The sequence below is a fragment of the Pan paniscus genome, chromosome 23, assembly GCF_029289425.2.
Source record: "Pan paniscus chromosome 23, NHGRI_mPanPan1-v2.0_pri, whole genome shotgun sequence".
Lineage (NCBI taxonomy): Eukaryota > Metazoa > Chordata > Mammalia > Primates > Hominidae > Pan > Pan paniscus.
Genome location: NC_085927.1, coordinates 49418524 through 49436086, shown reverse-complemented (window position 1 = coordinate 49436086; position 17563 = coordinate 49418524). Strand labels below are relative to the sequence as shown.

The window sequence follows — 17563 nt, the reverse complement described above, 5'->3', positions numbered from 1 at the left end:
GTCTGTGTTATTGGTAACAGCCCCAACCTGGGACAACCTAGGTGTTCATCAACAGAAGAATGGGGTAGGGTGGTGGTTTTCAACCAGGGATGATTTTGTCCCCCAAGGGGCATTTGGCCGTGTCTGGAGACATTTTTGGTTGTCACACTTGAGGGGATAGGACACCGGCATCTAGTGGGTAGAGACCAGGGATGCAGCTAAAACACCCTACAACGTACAGGACAGCCCCACAACAGAGAATCATCCAGCTCAAAATGTCACCAGTGCCATGCATGAGAAGCCCACATGGAGTACTACTTAGCCATGAAAAGGACAGGCGACTGAAACACACAACAGCATGGAGGGATCTTTGCTGGGAAACAGAAACCAGCCGCAGCAGAGCAAACAACGCACAACTCCAATTACATGAAGTTAAGAGCCAGGAGAAGCCAATCTACAGTGAAGAAGGTCAGAAGAGCAGTAACGTTGGGGAGTACCCAAGGCAGGTGGGGGACAGGGAAGCTTCGGGGACTGGAGATGTTCTTCTTGACCTGAGTGGTGGCCCCAGGAGAGGACTTATATGAAAATGCCTTGAAGGCCGGGCGCAGTGGCTCACGCCTGTAATCCCAGCACTTTGGGAGGCTGAGGCAGGCGGATCACGAGGTCAGGAGATCAAGACCATCTTGGCTAATGCGGTGAAACCCCGTCTCTACTAAAAATACAAAAAATAAGCCAGGCGTGGTGGTGGGCGCCTGTAGTCCCAGCTACTCAGGAGGCTGAGGCAGTAGAATGGTGTGAACTCAGAAGGTGGAGCTTGCAGTGAGCCGAGATCACGCCACTGCACTCCAGCCTGGGCGACAGAGTGAGACTCTAACTCAAAAAAAAAAAAAAAAAAAAAAAAAAAAAAGAAAATGCCTTGAACTGCACATTAGGATTTGTGAGCTCAACTTGTACATTTAACCTCAATAAAAAATGGAACAGCTGAGTTTGCCGGCATGTACCTGTGGTCCCAGTTACTTAGAAGGCTGAGGCAGGAGGATCACTTAAGCCCAGAAGTTCAAGGCTGCAGTGAGTTATGACGGTGCCACTGCACTCCAGCCTGGGTGACAGAGCAAGACTTTGTCTCAAAAAAAAAAAAAAAAAAAAAATGAAGAGCAACTGCTTTAAGGAAAAACAAAAATGCAACTATTAAAAAACCACAATCAGCCAGCACAGTGTCTTACCTGTAATCCCAGCATTTTGGGAGGCCAAGGCAGGCAGATCACATGAGGCCAGGAATTTAAGACCAGCCTGGCCAATATGGTGAAACCCTGTCTCTACTAAAAATAGAAAAATTAGCCAGGTATGGTGGCACATGCCTGTAGTCCCAGCTACTCCAGAAGCTGAGGCAGGAGAACTGCTTGAACCCAGGAGGCAGAGGTTGCAGTGAGCCGAGATCACACCATTGCACTCCAGCCTGGGTGACAGAGCAAGACTCTGTCTCAAAAAATAATAATAATTATAAATCAAATAAAATAAAATAAACCACAGGCACCTGCTAGGGCACCTGCTATTGCCAAACCCCACAGGAACCTTTACAACAATCTGCAGGAATGGGCATCATCTCTGTTCCTTAGCCTTGCCCAAGGACACAGTCAGTGAGGGACAGAGCCAGGATTTGAACCTCATACCCTCCTGTCTTCTAATTCTCCTTTAAACCTCATTCCACCTGTGGCCACAGCTGCCTCGGGAGACAGGCATGGCAGACATTATTACACCCCACTTTATGGCCATGAAAATGAAGGCCCAGAGAAGACAGCACTTGCCCGAGATGACACAGTGATTGAGCTGAGACAGAAAGCTGCTCCATAAAATGAAGAGACCTGCCAGGCAGATGGTCCCAGACCTCCCTCCGCTTACATGCCTCCAGCGACAAGGAACTCCCCACATGACAAATGGCATGATTGGTTCTGCTTATAAGCTATGCCATCTCAGTGCATTGAGATCCTTTGCAGGAGGGGACAAGGGAGTGAGCCCTTCCTTGTTCCTACGCCAGCCCCACTTCTTGGAATCCCCGTTGTATAAGAACTCATTGGATTTGGCCAAAGCCTCTGATTCCCAAATACCTAGCAAGCTTCAGTACCCAGTGCAGACAGCAGAGTAGGGGAGGCAATGGCAGGAAACAGAGGCTGCCAGCTGGGATGAGAAGCCAAGGTGGAAGGTCCACAGGAAGGATGCTCCAGCCGAAGAGATTTGCCAGACACAGCTGCTTCCATCACTGCTGAAGAGAAGGGCCAGGCAGGTCCCCGGGGGCCAGGGTCCCACTGTCTGTGGGCTGATCCAGCCTCAGGAGCCCAACCACACAGAAAGTATGCAGGTAGGAAGGCTTCCTTGACTCCTGGGCAGGGGCTGCAGATGCCTCCTCTGGGACCTCACCGTGCCTCTGATGCCCCCCTTCTCCCAAGCAGCCATTGAACTGAGAGGGTGAGGGCTCGACCAGTGTGGATTACATTCTTCTCTAGCCTCCCTGGGGACCTGTCCTCTGCCGCGTGTCTCCCCTGCCTGCCCCTGAACACACGTCCGTGTTCATGTGTGCATTCCCAAGGAGAGCTGCTGCCCCTCATGCACCTGTACCCCTTATACACGTGTGCACACAGATGCAGCAGGCATTCTCACTCGCATGTGCCAGCAGCACTGGGCATGACTGACTCCTCTTCTAGAACAGGGGTTCTTAACCTTTTCTGTGCCACAAGCCCCTTTTCAGAATAAAGTTTTTATTTATTTATTTATTTATTTATTTATTTATTTATTTATTTTAGAGACGGAGTCTAATTCTGTCACCCAGGCTGGATTGCAGTAGCACTATCTTGGCTCACTGCAACCTCCACCTCCCAGGTTCAAGTGATTCTCCTGCCTCCGCTTCCCAAGTGTCTGGGACTACAGGCATGTGCCACCATGTCCAGCTAATTTTTGTATTTTTAGTAGAGACGGGGTTTCATTATATGTTGGCCAGGCTGGTCTGGAACTCCTGACCTCAAGTGATTCACCCACCTTGGCCTCCCCAGGTGCTGGAATTACAAGCATAAGCCACAACACCCAGCCAGAATAAAGTTTTTAAATGCTATTTTTTTTTTTTTTGAGATGGAGTCTTGCTCTGTCGCCAGACTAGAGTACAATGGCACGATCTCGGCTCACTGCAACTTCTGACTCCCTGGTTCAAGCGATTCTCCTGCCTTAGCCCCCCGAGTAGCTGGGATTACAGGCACATGCCACCATGCCTGGCTAATTTTTGTATTTTTAGTAGAGACGGGGTTTCACCATGTTGGCCAGGAGAGTCTCAATCTCCTGACCTTGTGATCCACACACCTCGGCCTCCAAAGTGCTGGGATTACAGGCGTGAGCCACCGCGCCAGGTCAAATGCATTTTTTTAAATATTGAAGTGTAGGATTAGTAAACCAGGTGCAGTGGTGCACTATAGCCCCAGCTACTGGGGAGGCTGAGGCTGGTGGATCACTTGAGCCCAGAAGTTCAAAGCCAGCCTGGGCAGCACAGTGAGACCCCATTGCAAAAAAAAAAAAAAACTTTAAAAGTTTTTTTTTTTTTTTTTAAGTTTACAGCTGGGCATGGTAGCTCATGCCTATAATCTCACCCAGCACTTTGGGAGGCCGAGGTGGGCAGATCACTCGAGGCTAGCAGTTCAAGACCAGCCTGGTCAACGTGGTGAAACTCCGTCTCTACTAAATACAAAATTTATCTGGGCGTGGTGGCTCAGACCTGTAATCCCAGCTACTTGGAAGGCTGAGGCAGGAGAATCGCTTAAAATCAGGAGGAAGAGGCTGCAGTGAGCCAAGATCGCGCCACTGCACTCCAGCCTGGGTGACAGAGGGAGACTCAGTCTCAAAAAAAAAAAAAAAGAAAGAAAGAAAGAAAAAAAGCCCGGGCCCAGTGGCTCACACTTGTAATCCCAGCACTTTGGGAGGCCAAGGCGGGTGGATCACCTGAGGTCAGGAGTTCAAGACCAGCCTGACCAACATGGTGAAACCCTGTCTCTACTAAAATGCAAAAAAAATTATCCGGGCACAGTGGCACATGCCTGTAATCCCAGCTACTTGTGAGGCTGAGGCAGGAGAATCGCTTGAACCCAGGAGGCAGAGGTTGCGGTGAGCCGAGATTGCACCACTGCGCTCCAGCCTGAGCAACAAAAGCGAAACTCTATCTCAAAAAAAAAAAAAAAAAAAAAAAAAAAGCATAGAACTAGAAAGGAAGGTAGTTATGTTAAAGTAGTTATCAAAATATTTTTAAAACAAATTTTTGATAAAGAAACATATATTCTTTGTTATCAACACAGTAAGTAGCAAGCTCCAGTGCTGGGCTGGATGCTAAGTGACACTGCCTCAAAGTGATGGCTGTGATGATATTCTGAGAGCTCTATAAGGACCATGATGTGACATGGAAATATTGGTGATTGCTATGGGTGACAGCCACAGGAGTTGCTAATAATACCAGTGTGGCTTGTTTCCTCCATCCATAACAGAAAGAAATGCTAAATTTCAGTCAGGGGTCAGTAAAAACAAATATGCAACTTGTGCCCATGCAAGCTCATGAACCCCAGGTTCAGACCCCTGCTCTAGAAACTCTCTTCCCCTTGGGCTCCAGGAGATGCCACAAGCCCCTAGACTTGTCTTCCTCCCACTTTGTGGTTCTGTCACTTAAATGCTGGGCTCCTCCAGCCCCCAGCCCTCTGGTCTCCCATCTCCTCTCCTGGACTCCATATCCACTTCCACAGCCTAAATGACTATGGCTGAGCAGGTCCCAAGTCTGTCCCAGCCCCAGGAACCCTGACTGCTGAGCACCAGGCCTCCCAGATATAGTGCTGGGAAGTCTCTGGGAACCTCAGATTCATCGCGTCCAGAAGAGATGTATCATATTATTCCCAGACCACTAAATTCTCCCCCAGCATGTCCCACCTCCATGAAGGATGCACCCCCATCACCAGTCCTGGAAGTTTTCCAGACTAGAACTCTCTGGAACCTCCCTTCCCCTTGCCCCACACCTATCTTGGAGATCTGTCCATTTCACCACCTAAACCCTTCCTTTCTGCCCACTCCTCAATGCCCCATTGCCCCAGGCAGGCTGCATTCTCTCCTTCCTGAACAGCCTTCTCCTGTAGCCTCGTATCCTCTGATAGATCCCCCACCTCCATGGCAGCCAGAGAGCCCTTTCAAAACCAAAAGCCTTCTGTGGCTCCCCACTGCCTTCTTTCCGAAGTCCTTGGCTTGGCATACAAGGCCCTCTGTGACAGCACTCTTGGTCTCCCCCTCCAGCCTCATCTCAGGCCATACAACCTCTACCTCCAACATTGCCTGCCAGGATGCACCTCATCAAAAGCTGTGCTGCACACCTACTATGTGCAGGGCCAGTGGCCAAGGTCTAGGGAAGAAACAGGCACTCTTGGAACATGGAACCCATCTTCAAGGAGCTCATAGTCCAGCAGAAGGTGAGGAGAATAAGCCAAATACAAAAGGCCTTGTGAGTGGTTCAAAGGATGAGTGATCGTGCCCAATATGGGTTTTTTCTGGGCATTCAGCAGACAGTAGAATGGATGAGAAATGTGGGAGGATAATCAACAAGCATCTGCCAAACAAATGAATGGATAGATGAGTGGACGGATTGATGGTTGTGTAAATAGGTTTTTGGGTAGTGGGGTCAATGTTGATTAAATAAGTAATTGTTAGGAAGATGTGTGGATAAATGCATGAATGTAAAGGTTGAGTGGAGGGATGGGTGGATAAGCAGATGAATGCATGAAGAGATGGAAAGATAGGTAAATGGATGAATGGCTGGATGGATGGGTGGGCGGGTGGATGGATGGATAGATGGATGGATGGCTAAATGGGTGGATGAATGGATGGATGGATGGATGGATGGATGGATGGATAGATGGTTGGATGGTTGGCTGGATGGATGGATGGTTGGATAGATGAATGTATGGTTGGTTGAATGGATGAGTGGTTGGAGGGTTGGATGGGTGAATGGATGGACAGTTGGATTGATGAATGAATGGATGGATGGATGGATGGATGGATGGATGGATGGATGGATTGTTGGATGGATGGATGGATGGATTGTTGGATAGATGGATGGATGGAGAGATGGATGCATGCATGGATGGATGGATGGATGGATGGACAGTTGGATGGATGAATGGATGGATTGTTGGATGGATGGATGGATGGATGGATGGATGGATGGATGGATGGATGGATAGTTGGGTGCTTGGATGGAAAGACAGATGGATGGATGGGTGGGTGGATGGATGGATGGATGGATGGATTGTTGGATGGATGGATAGTTGGATGCTTGGATGGATGGATGGTTAGATGGATGAATGGATGGTTAGATAGATTAATGGATGGATGGATGGATAGATGGATGGTTGGATGAATGGATGGAGTGATGAAGCAAAGAAGGGTGGGTGGAGAGTAAAGATGGGTGAGTGAGTGTATGGGGGAAAGATGGGTGGGTGTATGGGGGAAAGATGGGTGGGGGGGTGTATGGGGGAAGATGGGTGAGTGGGAGTATGGGAAGGTAGTTGGGAATGTGACTTTTCAGTAAATGGTAGCTCCAGGGTTCTAATCCAAGTCTACGTGACTGTACCATCTCCTCCTCCTCCTTCAGGGATCCCCACTCTCAGTCTTGGTGCCCTCCCTCCAAGGCCCTCGACTCCATACTGTTCCACACTTTCAGAGCTTCAAGAGATCTCAGAGACTGCCTGGGCTGGGTTTTTCAGACTGAGTGCCACTGAATAATTCTTTGTCACTGGGGCTGGATAATTCTTTGCGGTGGGCCCCTGTCCTCTATCCTGTGCACTGTAGTGTACTTGGCCTTTACCCACTAGAAACCAGTAGCACATCCTCCCCACGTTGGAACAACCAAAACCATCTCCAGACATTATGAAGTGTCCCCTGGCAGGCAAAGTCACCCCAATTGAAAACCACTGATATAGCCCACCCCACCCCAATTTTATGGATAAGGAAACTGAGACCCAGAGAGGAGGGGTTACTTGCCTGAGGTCAAGCTTGCACTTGGTGAAGCCCAAACTGTACCTTGGAGAGAGTCAATCCATAATCACCCTTTCACTGTGACATGTGTGTGGGGCTGGGAGCCTCCCCCACTGCTCCACTGGGAAAAGCCAGGTATAGTCCTCAGCACCCCCTGCTCTGTCCACCTCCACCTCGGCCCTCTTCCCACGGCTCTGCACCACAAGCCTTCACATTCGCACAGCACATCTCAGCCAACCAAGCCTTCTCCTCCTGCTTGGAAGTGCACTCAGAGAGGCCAGATAGCTTGCTCAGCATCACACAGGATAAGCACCGGTGTCAGGATTTGAACTTGGGGAAGAAGAGGAAGACTAGAGAGCAAAGCATGGCCCCACTCGGCAGATGAGGATGGAAATGTGAAAGGTGGTCCTACAGGAGAGCTGGAGACAGATTAGCAGAAGACATCCTGGCTGATTAAAAAGACTTATTGATTTCTCTCCAAGGAAAATAAATGAGGCTATTTGTCTCTCAATGGGACCATGAGGCAGTTTGAGGGAGGCAGCAGGGCAGAAGCCCAGGCAGGATGGACCAGTAAAAATCCAATCATGTCTTAAATTCCCTGGCAGGGGCTGGCCCTTCAACAGCCAGCCAGCTTGCTTTCTAGTTCTCCTTCAATTATGAGACTTCCCATCCCATCAGGTCTCCCATCCAAGCCCCCACCAGGCTGGGTGGCCCAGGACAGGCACTTCGCCTCCCTGTCAAACGGGTGACTCAGGGCCGGCTCAGCTGCTGGGAGCAGGAACGGCACCCAGCATACAAAAGGCCCCTCATCCACACCAGTGCCTCCCCTCGCAGTCTTCCCTTCTGCCCTCCAGAATCTGGACCCCAAATGTCCTTCCATCCTCATGCACATCCTCTCCCAGCCCACACACCAGGCTATTAGCAACCTGGTGACCCTAAACTCAGCTCTGAGCCCTTGATCAGGCTGCTTCCTCAGCCAGGAGGCCATGCCCCATCCCACTTCTCTGCCTCCCCACTTCTCCCCTCCCGCTCTCTCCTGCCCTAGCTCCGAGGCTTCCTTCTTCATGGGAGGAGGCTCCTGTGGCATCCCCACTCAGAACAAGCTGGCTGCCCTGTTCTCCTGTCACTCATGCCCCCCAGAGGTTCCCTCTACCCAGCCTAGACTCCACTTTCCTTCACAAGAGTGTGATTCAGGTGTGGCTCTGCCTCCTCCATCAGGCTGGGGACTCCTTAGGGTCACCACCGGGTGCCCAGGCCTGGTGTACTGCGGTCCCACATGACATGGCTGAACAGGCCTGGGGGCGCCTCAACTCAAGCCCAGACCAGTGTCCAACACATAGCTGGGCTCCAACACTTGTCGAATGAATGGGTGATCAATCCATCCATCGGTATCCATTGTAGGGGCCTCTTACCTGGTTTCTATGCCTCAGTCTTTCCCTCAAGCCTCCTCCAGTCTGCTTTGGGAGTCACCATTCTAATAAGTGAATTTGCCCAAGTCCCACCCCTGCTAGACACCCACCCGTGGCCCACAAAACCAAGTGTAAGCTCTAACCTGGCATTTGACACCCTGCCATCCAGCCCCTGCCCCACATGGTTCCAGCCTCACTAAACCTCTCCCTGTGCCCTACCGTGTTCCCTCTGCCTGGAAAACCCTCCCTGAACTGTTCTGGAAAATTCCTATTTATACAGCAAGACCCAGGCTGAATAGCCCCTCCCCTAGGCAGGCTTCACCAGTGCCCCCAGGTTGGATCAGGGACAGCCTTGCAGTTCTCTTTACACGAAAACCTCCATGCCAGGGTACCTGAGGTTGCCCTGGGGGTCAGGCTCCTCCAATGCCTGCTGGGCCCACCCTGCTGGTCAGTGAAAGTGCAGCCTCCGCTCTGGCCCGGCTGAGCATCCCTGGGAATGGTGCCTGATGCTGACTTTTATTTCTGAGAAAAACAACTTTCTCCACAGCAGATGGAGGGAAACGGACAATTTCCCAGACATGTGTTGCTGCTTCCAGTAATGCTGGCCTCCCGTCTGGACAGCCCATTAGGCCAGGACTGAAGGCGGAAGGGACACCTCCCCCTCTAAAGAGCCCCTTCCCCAGAGATATGGCTTTGATGTGTGTCTCCTCCAAATCTCCTGTGAAACATGATCCCCAATGCTGGAGGTGGAGCCTAGAGGGAGGTGTTTGGGTCATGGGGTGGATCCCTCCTGAGGGGCTCAGTGTCCTCCCCTGGGTAACAAGTGAGTTCTCTATTAGTTCATGTAAGAGCTGGTTGTTTAAAAGAGCTTAAAAGAGGCTGGGCATGGTGGCTCAGGCCTGTAATCCCAGCACTTTGGGAGGCCGAGGCTGGTGAATCGCTTGAGGTCAGAAGTTCCAGACCAGCTTGCCCAACATGGCAAAACCCCATCTCTACTAAAAATACAAAAACATTAGCCAGGCATGGTGGTGGGCGCCTGTAATCCCAGCTACTCAGGAGGCTGAGGCAGGAGAATCGCTTGAATCTGGAAGGCAGAGGTTGCAGTGAGCAGAGATCGCACCATGGCACTCCAGCCTGGGCGACAAGAGCGAAACTCTGTCTCAAAAAAAAAAAAGAGCTTGAAAGAGCCTAGCACCACTCCCTCTCTCTCCATGCAACACACCTTCTCCCCTTCGCCCTTCCACCATGAGTAAAAGCTTCCTGAGGTCCTGACCAGAAACAGATGCTGGCATCACGCTTCTTGTACAGCCTGCAGAACCATGAGCCAAATAAACCTCTCTTCTTTATAAACTACCCACCCTCGGGTATTCTTACACAGCAATGCAAACAGACAGATACACCCAGCCATAAGCGGGCTAGGGTAGGCATGGCTCTTGCCTGACAGTCTGGGTCCTGAGCTTGCCTTCTCTGGCTTTGCTGATGACTCAGTGTGTGGCCCTAGGCATGGCATGCTCCCTTCCCGGGCCTCAGTCTCCCCAGCTGTGGGTGGAGAGTTGGCACTCGCTGCCCTGTACCCTCTTAGGAGTGCTCAGAGAGTCTGATGGGTCATGGTAGGTGGGGAAGAGCTCTGTGAACTGGAGAGTGCCTGAAGCTTGGGAGCGCCAGGCCTGTGCTGGGCATTGGAGACATGGTAAAGTCAGAGGCGTAAGCCCTGTCTTCCAGGGTGTCATAGCCCAGTGCAGGGGACAAAGCTAGCAGCAAACAACTACTGGGAGGACAGAAGGGCAGGACCCACATAGGGCTGAGGAGGCTAGTGAGGAAAAGGGAAGACTTCCTGCCGATGGTGCCTGGAAGTTGGGCTTGTGGGGCTGGTGGGGTTGAGAACCACGGTGATGGGGAAGGGCATCACAGGTGGTGCCCAGCAGGAGCAAAGGCAGAGGAGGGGAAAGGTTGGGAAGCCTCAGCAGCTGGCTGGGGCTTCAAAACAGAGCACTGGACCCCAAGGGAAAGAACGGGAAGAATAGGGCTGGAGGATAATAGGCAGATGGTGGAGATCTCGAGTCCAGGCTCAGTTAGCCGATTCCCGGGAGCTACGGGGAGTGAGGAAAGAATCAGCACACAAATGAAGGGAGGCAGGGAGCAGTGGAGCAGGGCTGGGACAGCAGCCCCTCTGGGTACACAGCACTTGACAGCAGACAAACCCCCAAGGAGGAAGGTGAACTGGGGAGGAGAGGGGGGGCCCAGGGGAGAGGTGACTGCCAAGGTCACACAGTTTTGGGCACCCGGCCCAGTGCTCTCTCTGCAGAGCAGGGGAGGAGGAGGGAGGGTGGTACCAGTCGTCACGTGGGGCAAGGTCCCAGGAGCTGCCTGTGTAGACAAGAAGAGATGGAAGAACCCAACCCCAGACACTCCCAGTAGCCCCAGCAGAAAGGACTGGGGGCAGGGAGGATGGAGATTAGATTAAGGGAGGACTTTCTAATAGTCCAGAGCTCCCAGAGAGTCCCAGAGGCCTTTATCCAGAGGCCTGAGGCCCTGTCTGGAGCAGAACTGAGAGGTGGCCTGCTCAGAGGCAGGGGCAGGGGCTAAGTGACCAGGGCAGGGACAGCAGGCAATGGCAGGAGGTCTTCTGCAGAGATGGCGCCATTCCTCTCCCAACACGCTTACAGCTCTCCAGGCCCCACTCCCCACCTTCCCGCCCTCCCACCTCCACGAGCCAACAATCTCCCACCCTGGCCAAGCCCTAGGCGTCTCCGCCCATTGCAGGCCCCTGTCAGCGCCTCCGTCAGCTCCAGTGTACACACAGCTGCCACTCAGCACTTAGTTTGTCCATGCTTGCCCCAGAATTCTCATTGGACCCCCCTTAATATCCCCAACTGGGGGTCACTGTAGCCCCCATTTCACAGATGAGCAAACAGAGGCTCAGCAAGGGCAAAGGACTTGGCCAAGGCCACTGGTCTAAGAAGCCAGGAGCAGATCTTCCTTCACCTGGCAACCAAGCCACGGACCCTGGGGTCACCTCTGAGTCTCCATCTCCTAACACCAACCCTAAAGGAGCCAGGGCTGCACCAAGCCCCCTCTCCAGGCCCTCAGCCGGCACCCTGGTCCACCGTCGTTTCTCGCCATCGTCCCACAGGCGCCTCTCGACGGGTCTCCTGGCTGCACAGCCAGAGCAGTTTTCCTCCTGTACAAAAAGGCCAGAGCTGTGCTCTGCACAGTCCAGGTTCACAGCTCACACTCAGGAAACGCTTGGTGGATGTACTAATGACTGGGAGAACAATGGATGAACACGAGCCATTCCCTCCTTCGACAGCCTCAACCCTCGTCACGCGCAGCACAAGACTGGGCTTCGAGGGGCCATGAGGAGACCGGGCGCCCTGGCCTCTTCTTGCCCAGTGCCAGATGAAATCAGTGGATGCGAGAGGCAGGGGTCTCCACCAGGTGCATGGGCAGAACCAGATGGCCGCTTAGAAGCACAGACATTGGCTGGACGCAGTGGCTCCCGCCTGTAATCCCAGCACTTTGGGAGGCCGAGCTGCGCAGATTACCTGAAGTCAGGAGTTCAAGACCAGCCTGGCTAAAATGGTGAAACCCTGTCTCTTATTAAAAATTCAAAAATTAGCCCGGCATGGTGGTGCGCTTCTGTAATTCCAGCTACTCAGGAGGCTGGTGAAACCACGTCTCTACTAAAAACACAAAAATTAGCCGGGTGTGGTGGTGAGTGCCTGTAATCCCAGCTACTCAGGAGGCTGAGGCAGGAGAATAACTTGAAACCGGGAGGCGAAGGTTGCAGGGAGCCGAGATCGCACCATTGCACTCCAGCCTGGGCAACAGTGCAAGACTTGGTCTCAAAAAAAAAGAAGAAGAAGAAGAAGAAGAAGAAGAAGAAGAAGCACAGACATCCAGACCCCAGCACTGGCAGGCAGAGAGCTGGAGCCAGACAGGGGAGCAGAAGCAGACAGAAGTCGGCAGAGGGGCAAGGCGGGGTCAGGAGAGAACCAGGAACACAAAGGCACAGAGGCGGGGGCCCACCCACGAGGAGGGCGGCCGGGAAATGGGTGCCCTGGACAGCCGCTTCCAGACCTGGTGCCCAACTTTCCCCATCCCACAGACAGGGAGACGAGGGCGCAAAGGGTTATTGGGCAGCTGGCCTCTCCTGCCTCCCCCCAGGCTGGCGCCCTCCCCTTTCCCGAGCAGAGAGGCGGCCTTCACAGCTGACTGGCTTCCGCACTATGCATCACTGCTTCCCACCACAGCAGAAGCGCTGGCTCAGCACTGGCTGGCATGCAGGAGGCCCAGCCCAGGAGCATGCCAGGAGGGCAGGGGGCTGCAGACTTCTCAAGGGGTTCGCTTCAGGCAGGCCACAGAGAGGCAGCGGGACCCTCGCCCCACTGCCTGGAAACGGGAAGCTCCTCTCTGCCCTGGTGGAGTGTGGAGAACCTGGTGTTTCTCCAGACTCTGCAGGTGGCAATGTTGTCCTGAATAAAAGCCAGGACTGGGGAGGCACAGAAATCGGGGTTTTGATGCCAGCTCCGCCACAGCCTGGCTGTGCAACCCTGGATAAAAGTGACTCAACCTCTTTGAGCTTCACTTTCCTCATCTGTAAAATGGGGCTATGAGAGCCCCTATCCCCACGGGTGGTTATGAGGGTTAAAGCTGACAAAATGCTTTCAGCAATCAGCATCAGCTCTCATCCTGCACATTTTTGTGCTGGACACACCGCTGGGTGCTTTACAGGAACCATTGCTAATCATCTTTAATCAACCCATTAAAGAGATAAGAAAACTGAGGCTCAGGGAGGGGGAAAAGGAAGTGAGTGCAACCCACTCTGGCCCTTCACTCATATGCAGCCAGCTATGCTCCTAAGAAAGGCTCTGAAGGCCGGGCACATTGGCTCACGCCTGTAATCCCAGCACTTTCGGAGGCCGAGGCGGGCAGATCACTTGAGGTCAGGAGTTCAAGACCAGCCTGGCTGAAATGGTGAAACCCCATCTCTTATTAAAAATTCAAAATTAGCCCGGCATGGTGGTGCGCTTCTGTAATTCCAGCTACACAGGAGGCTGAGGTGGGAGAATCACTTGAACCCAGGAGGCAGAGGTTGCAGTGAGCCAAGATCATGCCACTGCACTCCAGCCTGGGTGACAGAGAGAGACTCTGTCTCAAAAAAAAAAAAAAAAAAAAAAAGGAAAGAAAAGAAAGAAAGGCTCTGAAAGTCTAATCTAGGGTGGAAAATAATAATAGGTTTCAGGCTGATGGCTCCCCATAGCTGCCAGAGGTGCCCTGCTGGAGAATGCCGGGAGGCTCGATTAGCAATGTCTGCACTGATGGGGGCATGGCCACTAGCAGCAGAACAAGCTCAAATCCACCTAAGTTAACAGAGATTGGATCTGATGTTCCTTGGAAACAATGTCCTCTGAAGGTGTTATGTTCTATCTAAAGACCTGTCCCCAGTGTCTAATTGAATCTACAGCAAGCAGAGTGTTGACTCAGCAGTACATGAGGGCCCTGTTCAGGGTTCAGGCACAGGTAATCAGAGTGATAACCACACATATGGCGGCTTTTCCAGTTCCCAAACTCCACTGTCACATTGTCCTGCTCTGTCCTCAGTGCAATCAACCCTGTGGAGTGGGTATTACCACCCGTGTTTGACAGGTGGGGAAACTGGGGCTCGGAAATGTTAAGAAACTGACCCATGGTCACACAGCAAGAGACAGAACCAGCCTCTGGGTCTGTGCGATTCAGGTGCCCAGCGCTTTCCACGGTGCCACACGCCACCTCCCCGTGATTCAAGTAGCACAATCTATCCCCTGACATTTCGAAACCAGAGGCCTTGCAGCTGCATCTGCAGCTGACAGCCCATGCCCACGGCCCAGGCCAGGCAGGGAGCGGTGCTGACATATGGGCGAGTGGCCCTTTCCCACCCCACCTTGCAGGCTCCACAAGGGTCCCAGCAGCCTGCTGGCTCTCCAGTGAGTCAGGCGGTGACTCAGGGCCTAGCTCCGGGCTGGAAGAGGAGCTGAGTCAGGGAGCACCAGGCTTCAAAGAGCAGCTGGCTCTGGGCCAGGGCCCCTCAGCACCAGGACATGAGCTCAGGACAGGCTGTCTGGGGGACCCTCCCATGCTGCCCTCCCCTTCCCGGGCCTGGCCATCATGACAGCAGCTCCCACCAGCCTGACTCTGATGTTACGCACCCACCACCCCTTTGGGTTCTCAGTGGGGGAAAGAGTCGCCCTTTGCAGGGTCTAGACATGTGAAAGGTCATTTATGGTAGTCACAGTGATTGAAGGACACTACTGCTATTGAATATGCAAGACAGACAAGACTACAAAGCACCGTCAACCCCCAAATGCCAATGGTGTCCCATTGAGGAGAACAAGCTTAAGCACTGCCCCAGGCCCCCTCCCACAGAGCACAGGAGGGAGTGAAGTTTCCAGCCAGGAAAGAATCCTAGAGGCTTCAGCCCCTGCCCCACCCACACACACACCCCATCCCAAGCCCCTAAAGCCCACCCTGAGCTCCCCACGACTGAGTCTCTGCTCCAGGGGCCCCCTATGGACAGCCAAGTCTCCTGGGTCTCTGTTTGTGGAACCCTCCTTGGCCCCTCTCCCACCTGACCCAATTCAGCTATGAACTCTCAGGCCAGCAGCGGCTGCAGCCACCGGGTCCAGAATCCTCCAACTCGTAGGCACACAGCATCACAGCCACCAAGTCTTAGGCTCACACACTCTTTGAAACACAGAATTTTGCAGGCTTTGAATGACAGAAGCTTAGAATTTCAGTGTCGCTGAGCCTTAAATCTTAACTTTGAACCCTTAGACTGTCGCAGAAGTTTTGAGTCTGAGTGTCCCAGAGCTGACACCTTTGAAGTTGCTGTGCTTTTGAGTCGCCACATCTCTGGCCTGAAGAGAGTCCATATCCCACCAGTTAAGGCCGAGACCTGAATCACCTCTATCCCAGTCCAACCTCAGCAGCCCTGGCCATGGGGATGCCAGGGGAACCCTCGCTCTGTGCAGCTCCCGGGACTGAAAAGTCCCTCCTGATGGAGGGGGGCTGCTTTCTGCCCCACCCCTTGGACCCAGGGCTCTCTCCAAGACAGACAAGAGGCAGGCCCAGCTCCTCCCGAAACCAGTACTCCTCTCCCTCCTGGGCCAGCCCCACTGTTGTCTCCAACCCCAGGCCACAACCCACATGACCTGAGGGTGGAGGTGAGAGGGGTGGTGAAAACCAAGGAGACAGTGGCCCCAAGGACTCTGTTTGCCCAACAGGCCAGAAATATGGAAAACTGGGTGGGTTCCCAGGGGCTGGCTCACTCAGTGGTCAGGTGTCAGGGTGCCTGAGGTCAAGGCAGCCCCCATGGCGTGTGTGGCTAACACCCTGGGCTCCCAGGGCTGGAAGGGGTGATTCGTCTGCTGTCTCCTTTTTAGGTGGAGGTGCTGAGGCTCAGAGAGAGGAGACTGCCCAGGGTCACACACATGGCAGACAGGACTCGACCACCCCCATCTAGGGGCCTCTCCGTGACACTTGGGCAGCAGCCCAGCCAGCCCAGCCAGAGCCCATCAGAGATGCAGCTGGGTCAGACTCCCAGGCCAAGTCCTCTGAGCCATGCCCCTGCCTCCAGCCCAGAGCAGTATTGCCCATCCAGACCCCCTAAGGCTCAAAGAAGCAAAGTGACTTACTCATGGTCACACAGCACCCAAGTGACAGAGCCAGAATCAACTCTTGTCGTCTCACCCAGGAAAGGCCCCTGAGACATTGTGAAATTGTCCCCCTGGTCCTCCTGCCAGCCTTTCTCTTCCTAAAGGCCCAAAACTCCTGCGGCCGCCCCCTTCTCAGGCCTGGCACTCCTCTGTTCATATGCCACAAGCCCCTGAGGTTTCCCCAGTGCTTTGTATTAAAACTAGCCATGTAGGCTGGGCACAGTGGCTCACACCTGTAATCCCAGCACTTTGGGAGGCCGAGGCAGGCGGATCACGAGTGAGGAGTTCGAGACCAGCCTGACCAACATGGTGAAACCCCATCTCTACTAAAAATACAAAAATTAGTAGGGCATGGTGGTGGGTGCCTGTAGTCCCAGCTACTCGGGAGGCTGAGGCAGGAGAATTGCTTGAACCTGGGAGGCGGAGGTTGCAGTGAGCTGAGATCGCGCCACTGCACTCCAGCCTGGGTGATGGAGCGAGACTCCGTCTAAAAAAAAAAAACTAGCCACATGGGTGGTCCCTGCTTCCCTCTTCCCCGGGCACTCCCTGGGACAGACACCAGCTCTGCCTCTTTGTCCTCAGTGTCCCAGGGCAGATGTCAGTGAGTGCTGGGTGAACTAATTACCGAGCAGACCCTCTCACCAAGCCTGAGACCCTGTGAGCCGTCCCCCAGAAGGAGCAGGGAGGCTCTTAGCCCCCACCCAGCAAGGAACACCCAGTTCTGCATCCCAATCCAGCAGAGACCCACTGGTTTCCAAAAGTTAGGGGGATCCAGGGCCCACGATCACCTCAGCCCCCTACAGAAGGGAAGCCTGGCAGTCCTGCAGCCAGTCTCAACATCCCAGCCTGCATCTGGCATCCCTGGATTCCAGGGTAGGACTCAGGCCTGCACCTGACCCACCAGCTCCCCGCACCCTGCCCTGTGTGGCCACAAGGACCAGAACCTCGAGTCACATATGGGCATTTTTTGGTGGGACCCTCAAACCACAAGGCCACCATGGCTTGGGTCCCCAAGCCTCCTCCTCAGTGGTCCCCAGCCCCCACTTAACCCTGCAAGCCAGTGCCACACAGTCCTTCCAGAGCACAGATCTCTCCAGCCCCTGCTTCAAATCCTGCCCTTGGAGCACAGTCACATCCCTCATGCAGCCTCCAAGGCCCTGCAGGGCTCCTGCCACACCTGCAGCCTCACCTCACTCCTCTCTGCCCCTCAGGGCTCCAACACTGCCTGCAACTCCTCCCTTCTCCAGGCTTCGCTCCTGCCATGCCCTCCTCCTGCCTCCCACTGCCCTCTCTACCCAACCAACGCCCTTCCTTACTGAGGAGTCAGCTCTGGCATTGCCCATGTACACCCAGCAAACACTGCCAGAGCACCCACGATGTGCCAAGCACTGTGCCGGGTGCTAGGGTCCCCATCCCAGTCATCTGACAGTACCCCAGGGG

The 17563-nt window shown here is 53.6% G+C and overlaps 1 protein-coding gene across 3 annotated transcripts in view; it reads right to left on the bottom strand.

Moving 5' to 3' along the window:
- Window positions 1–17563, bottom strand: part of CACNA1I (calcium voltage-gated channel subunit alpha1 I) — a 131809-nt gene that overhangs the window by 100244 nt on the left and 14002 nt on the right. The window lies entirely within an intron of this gene.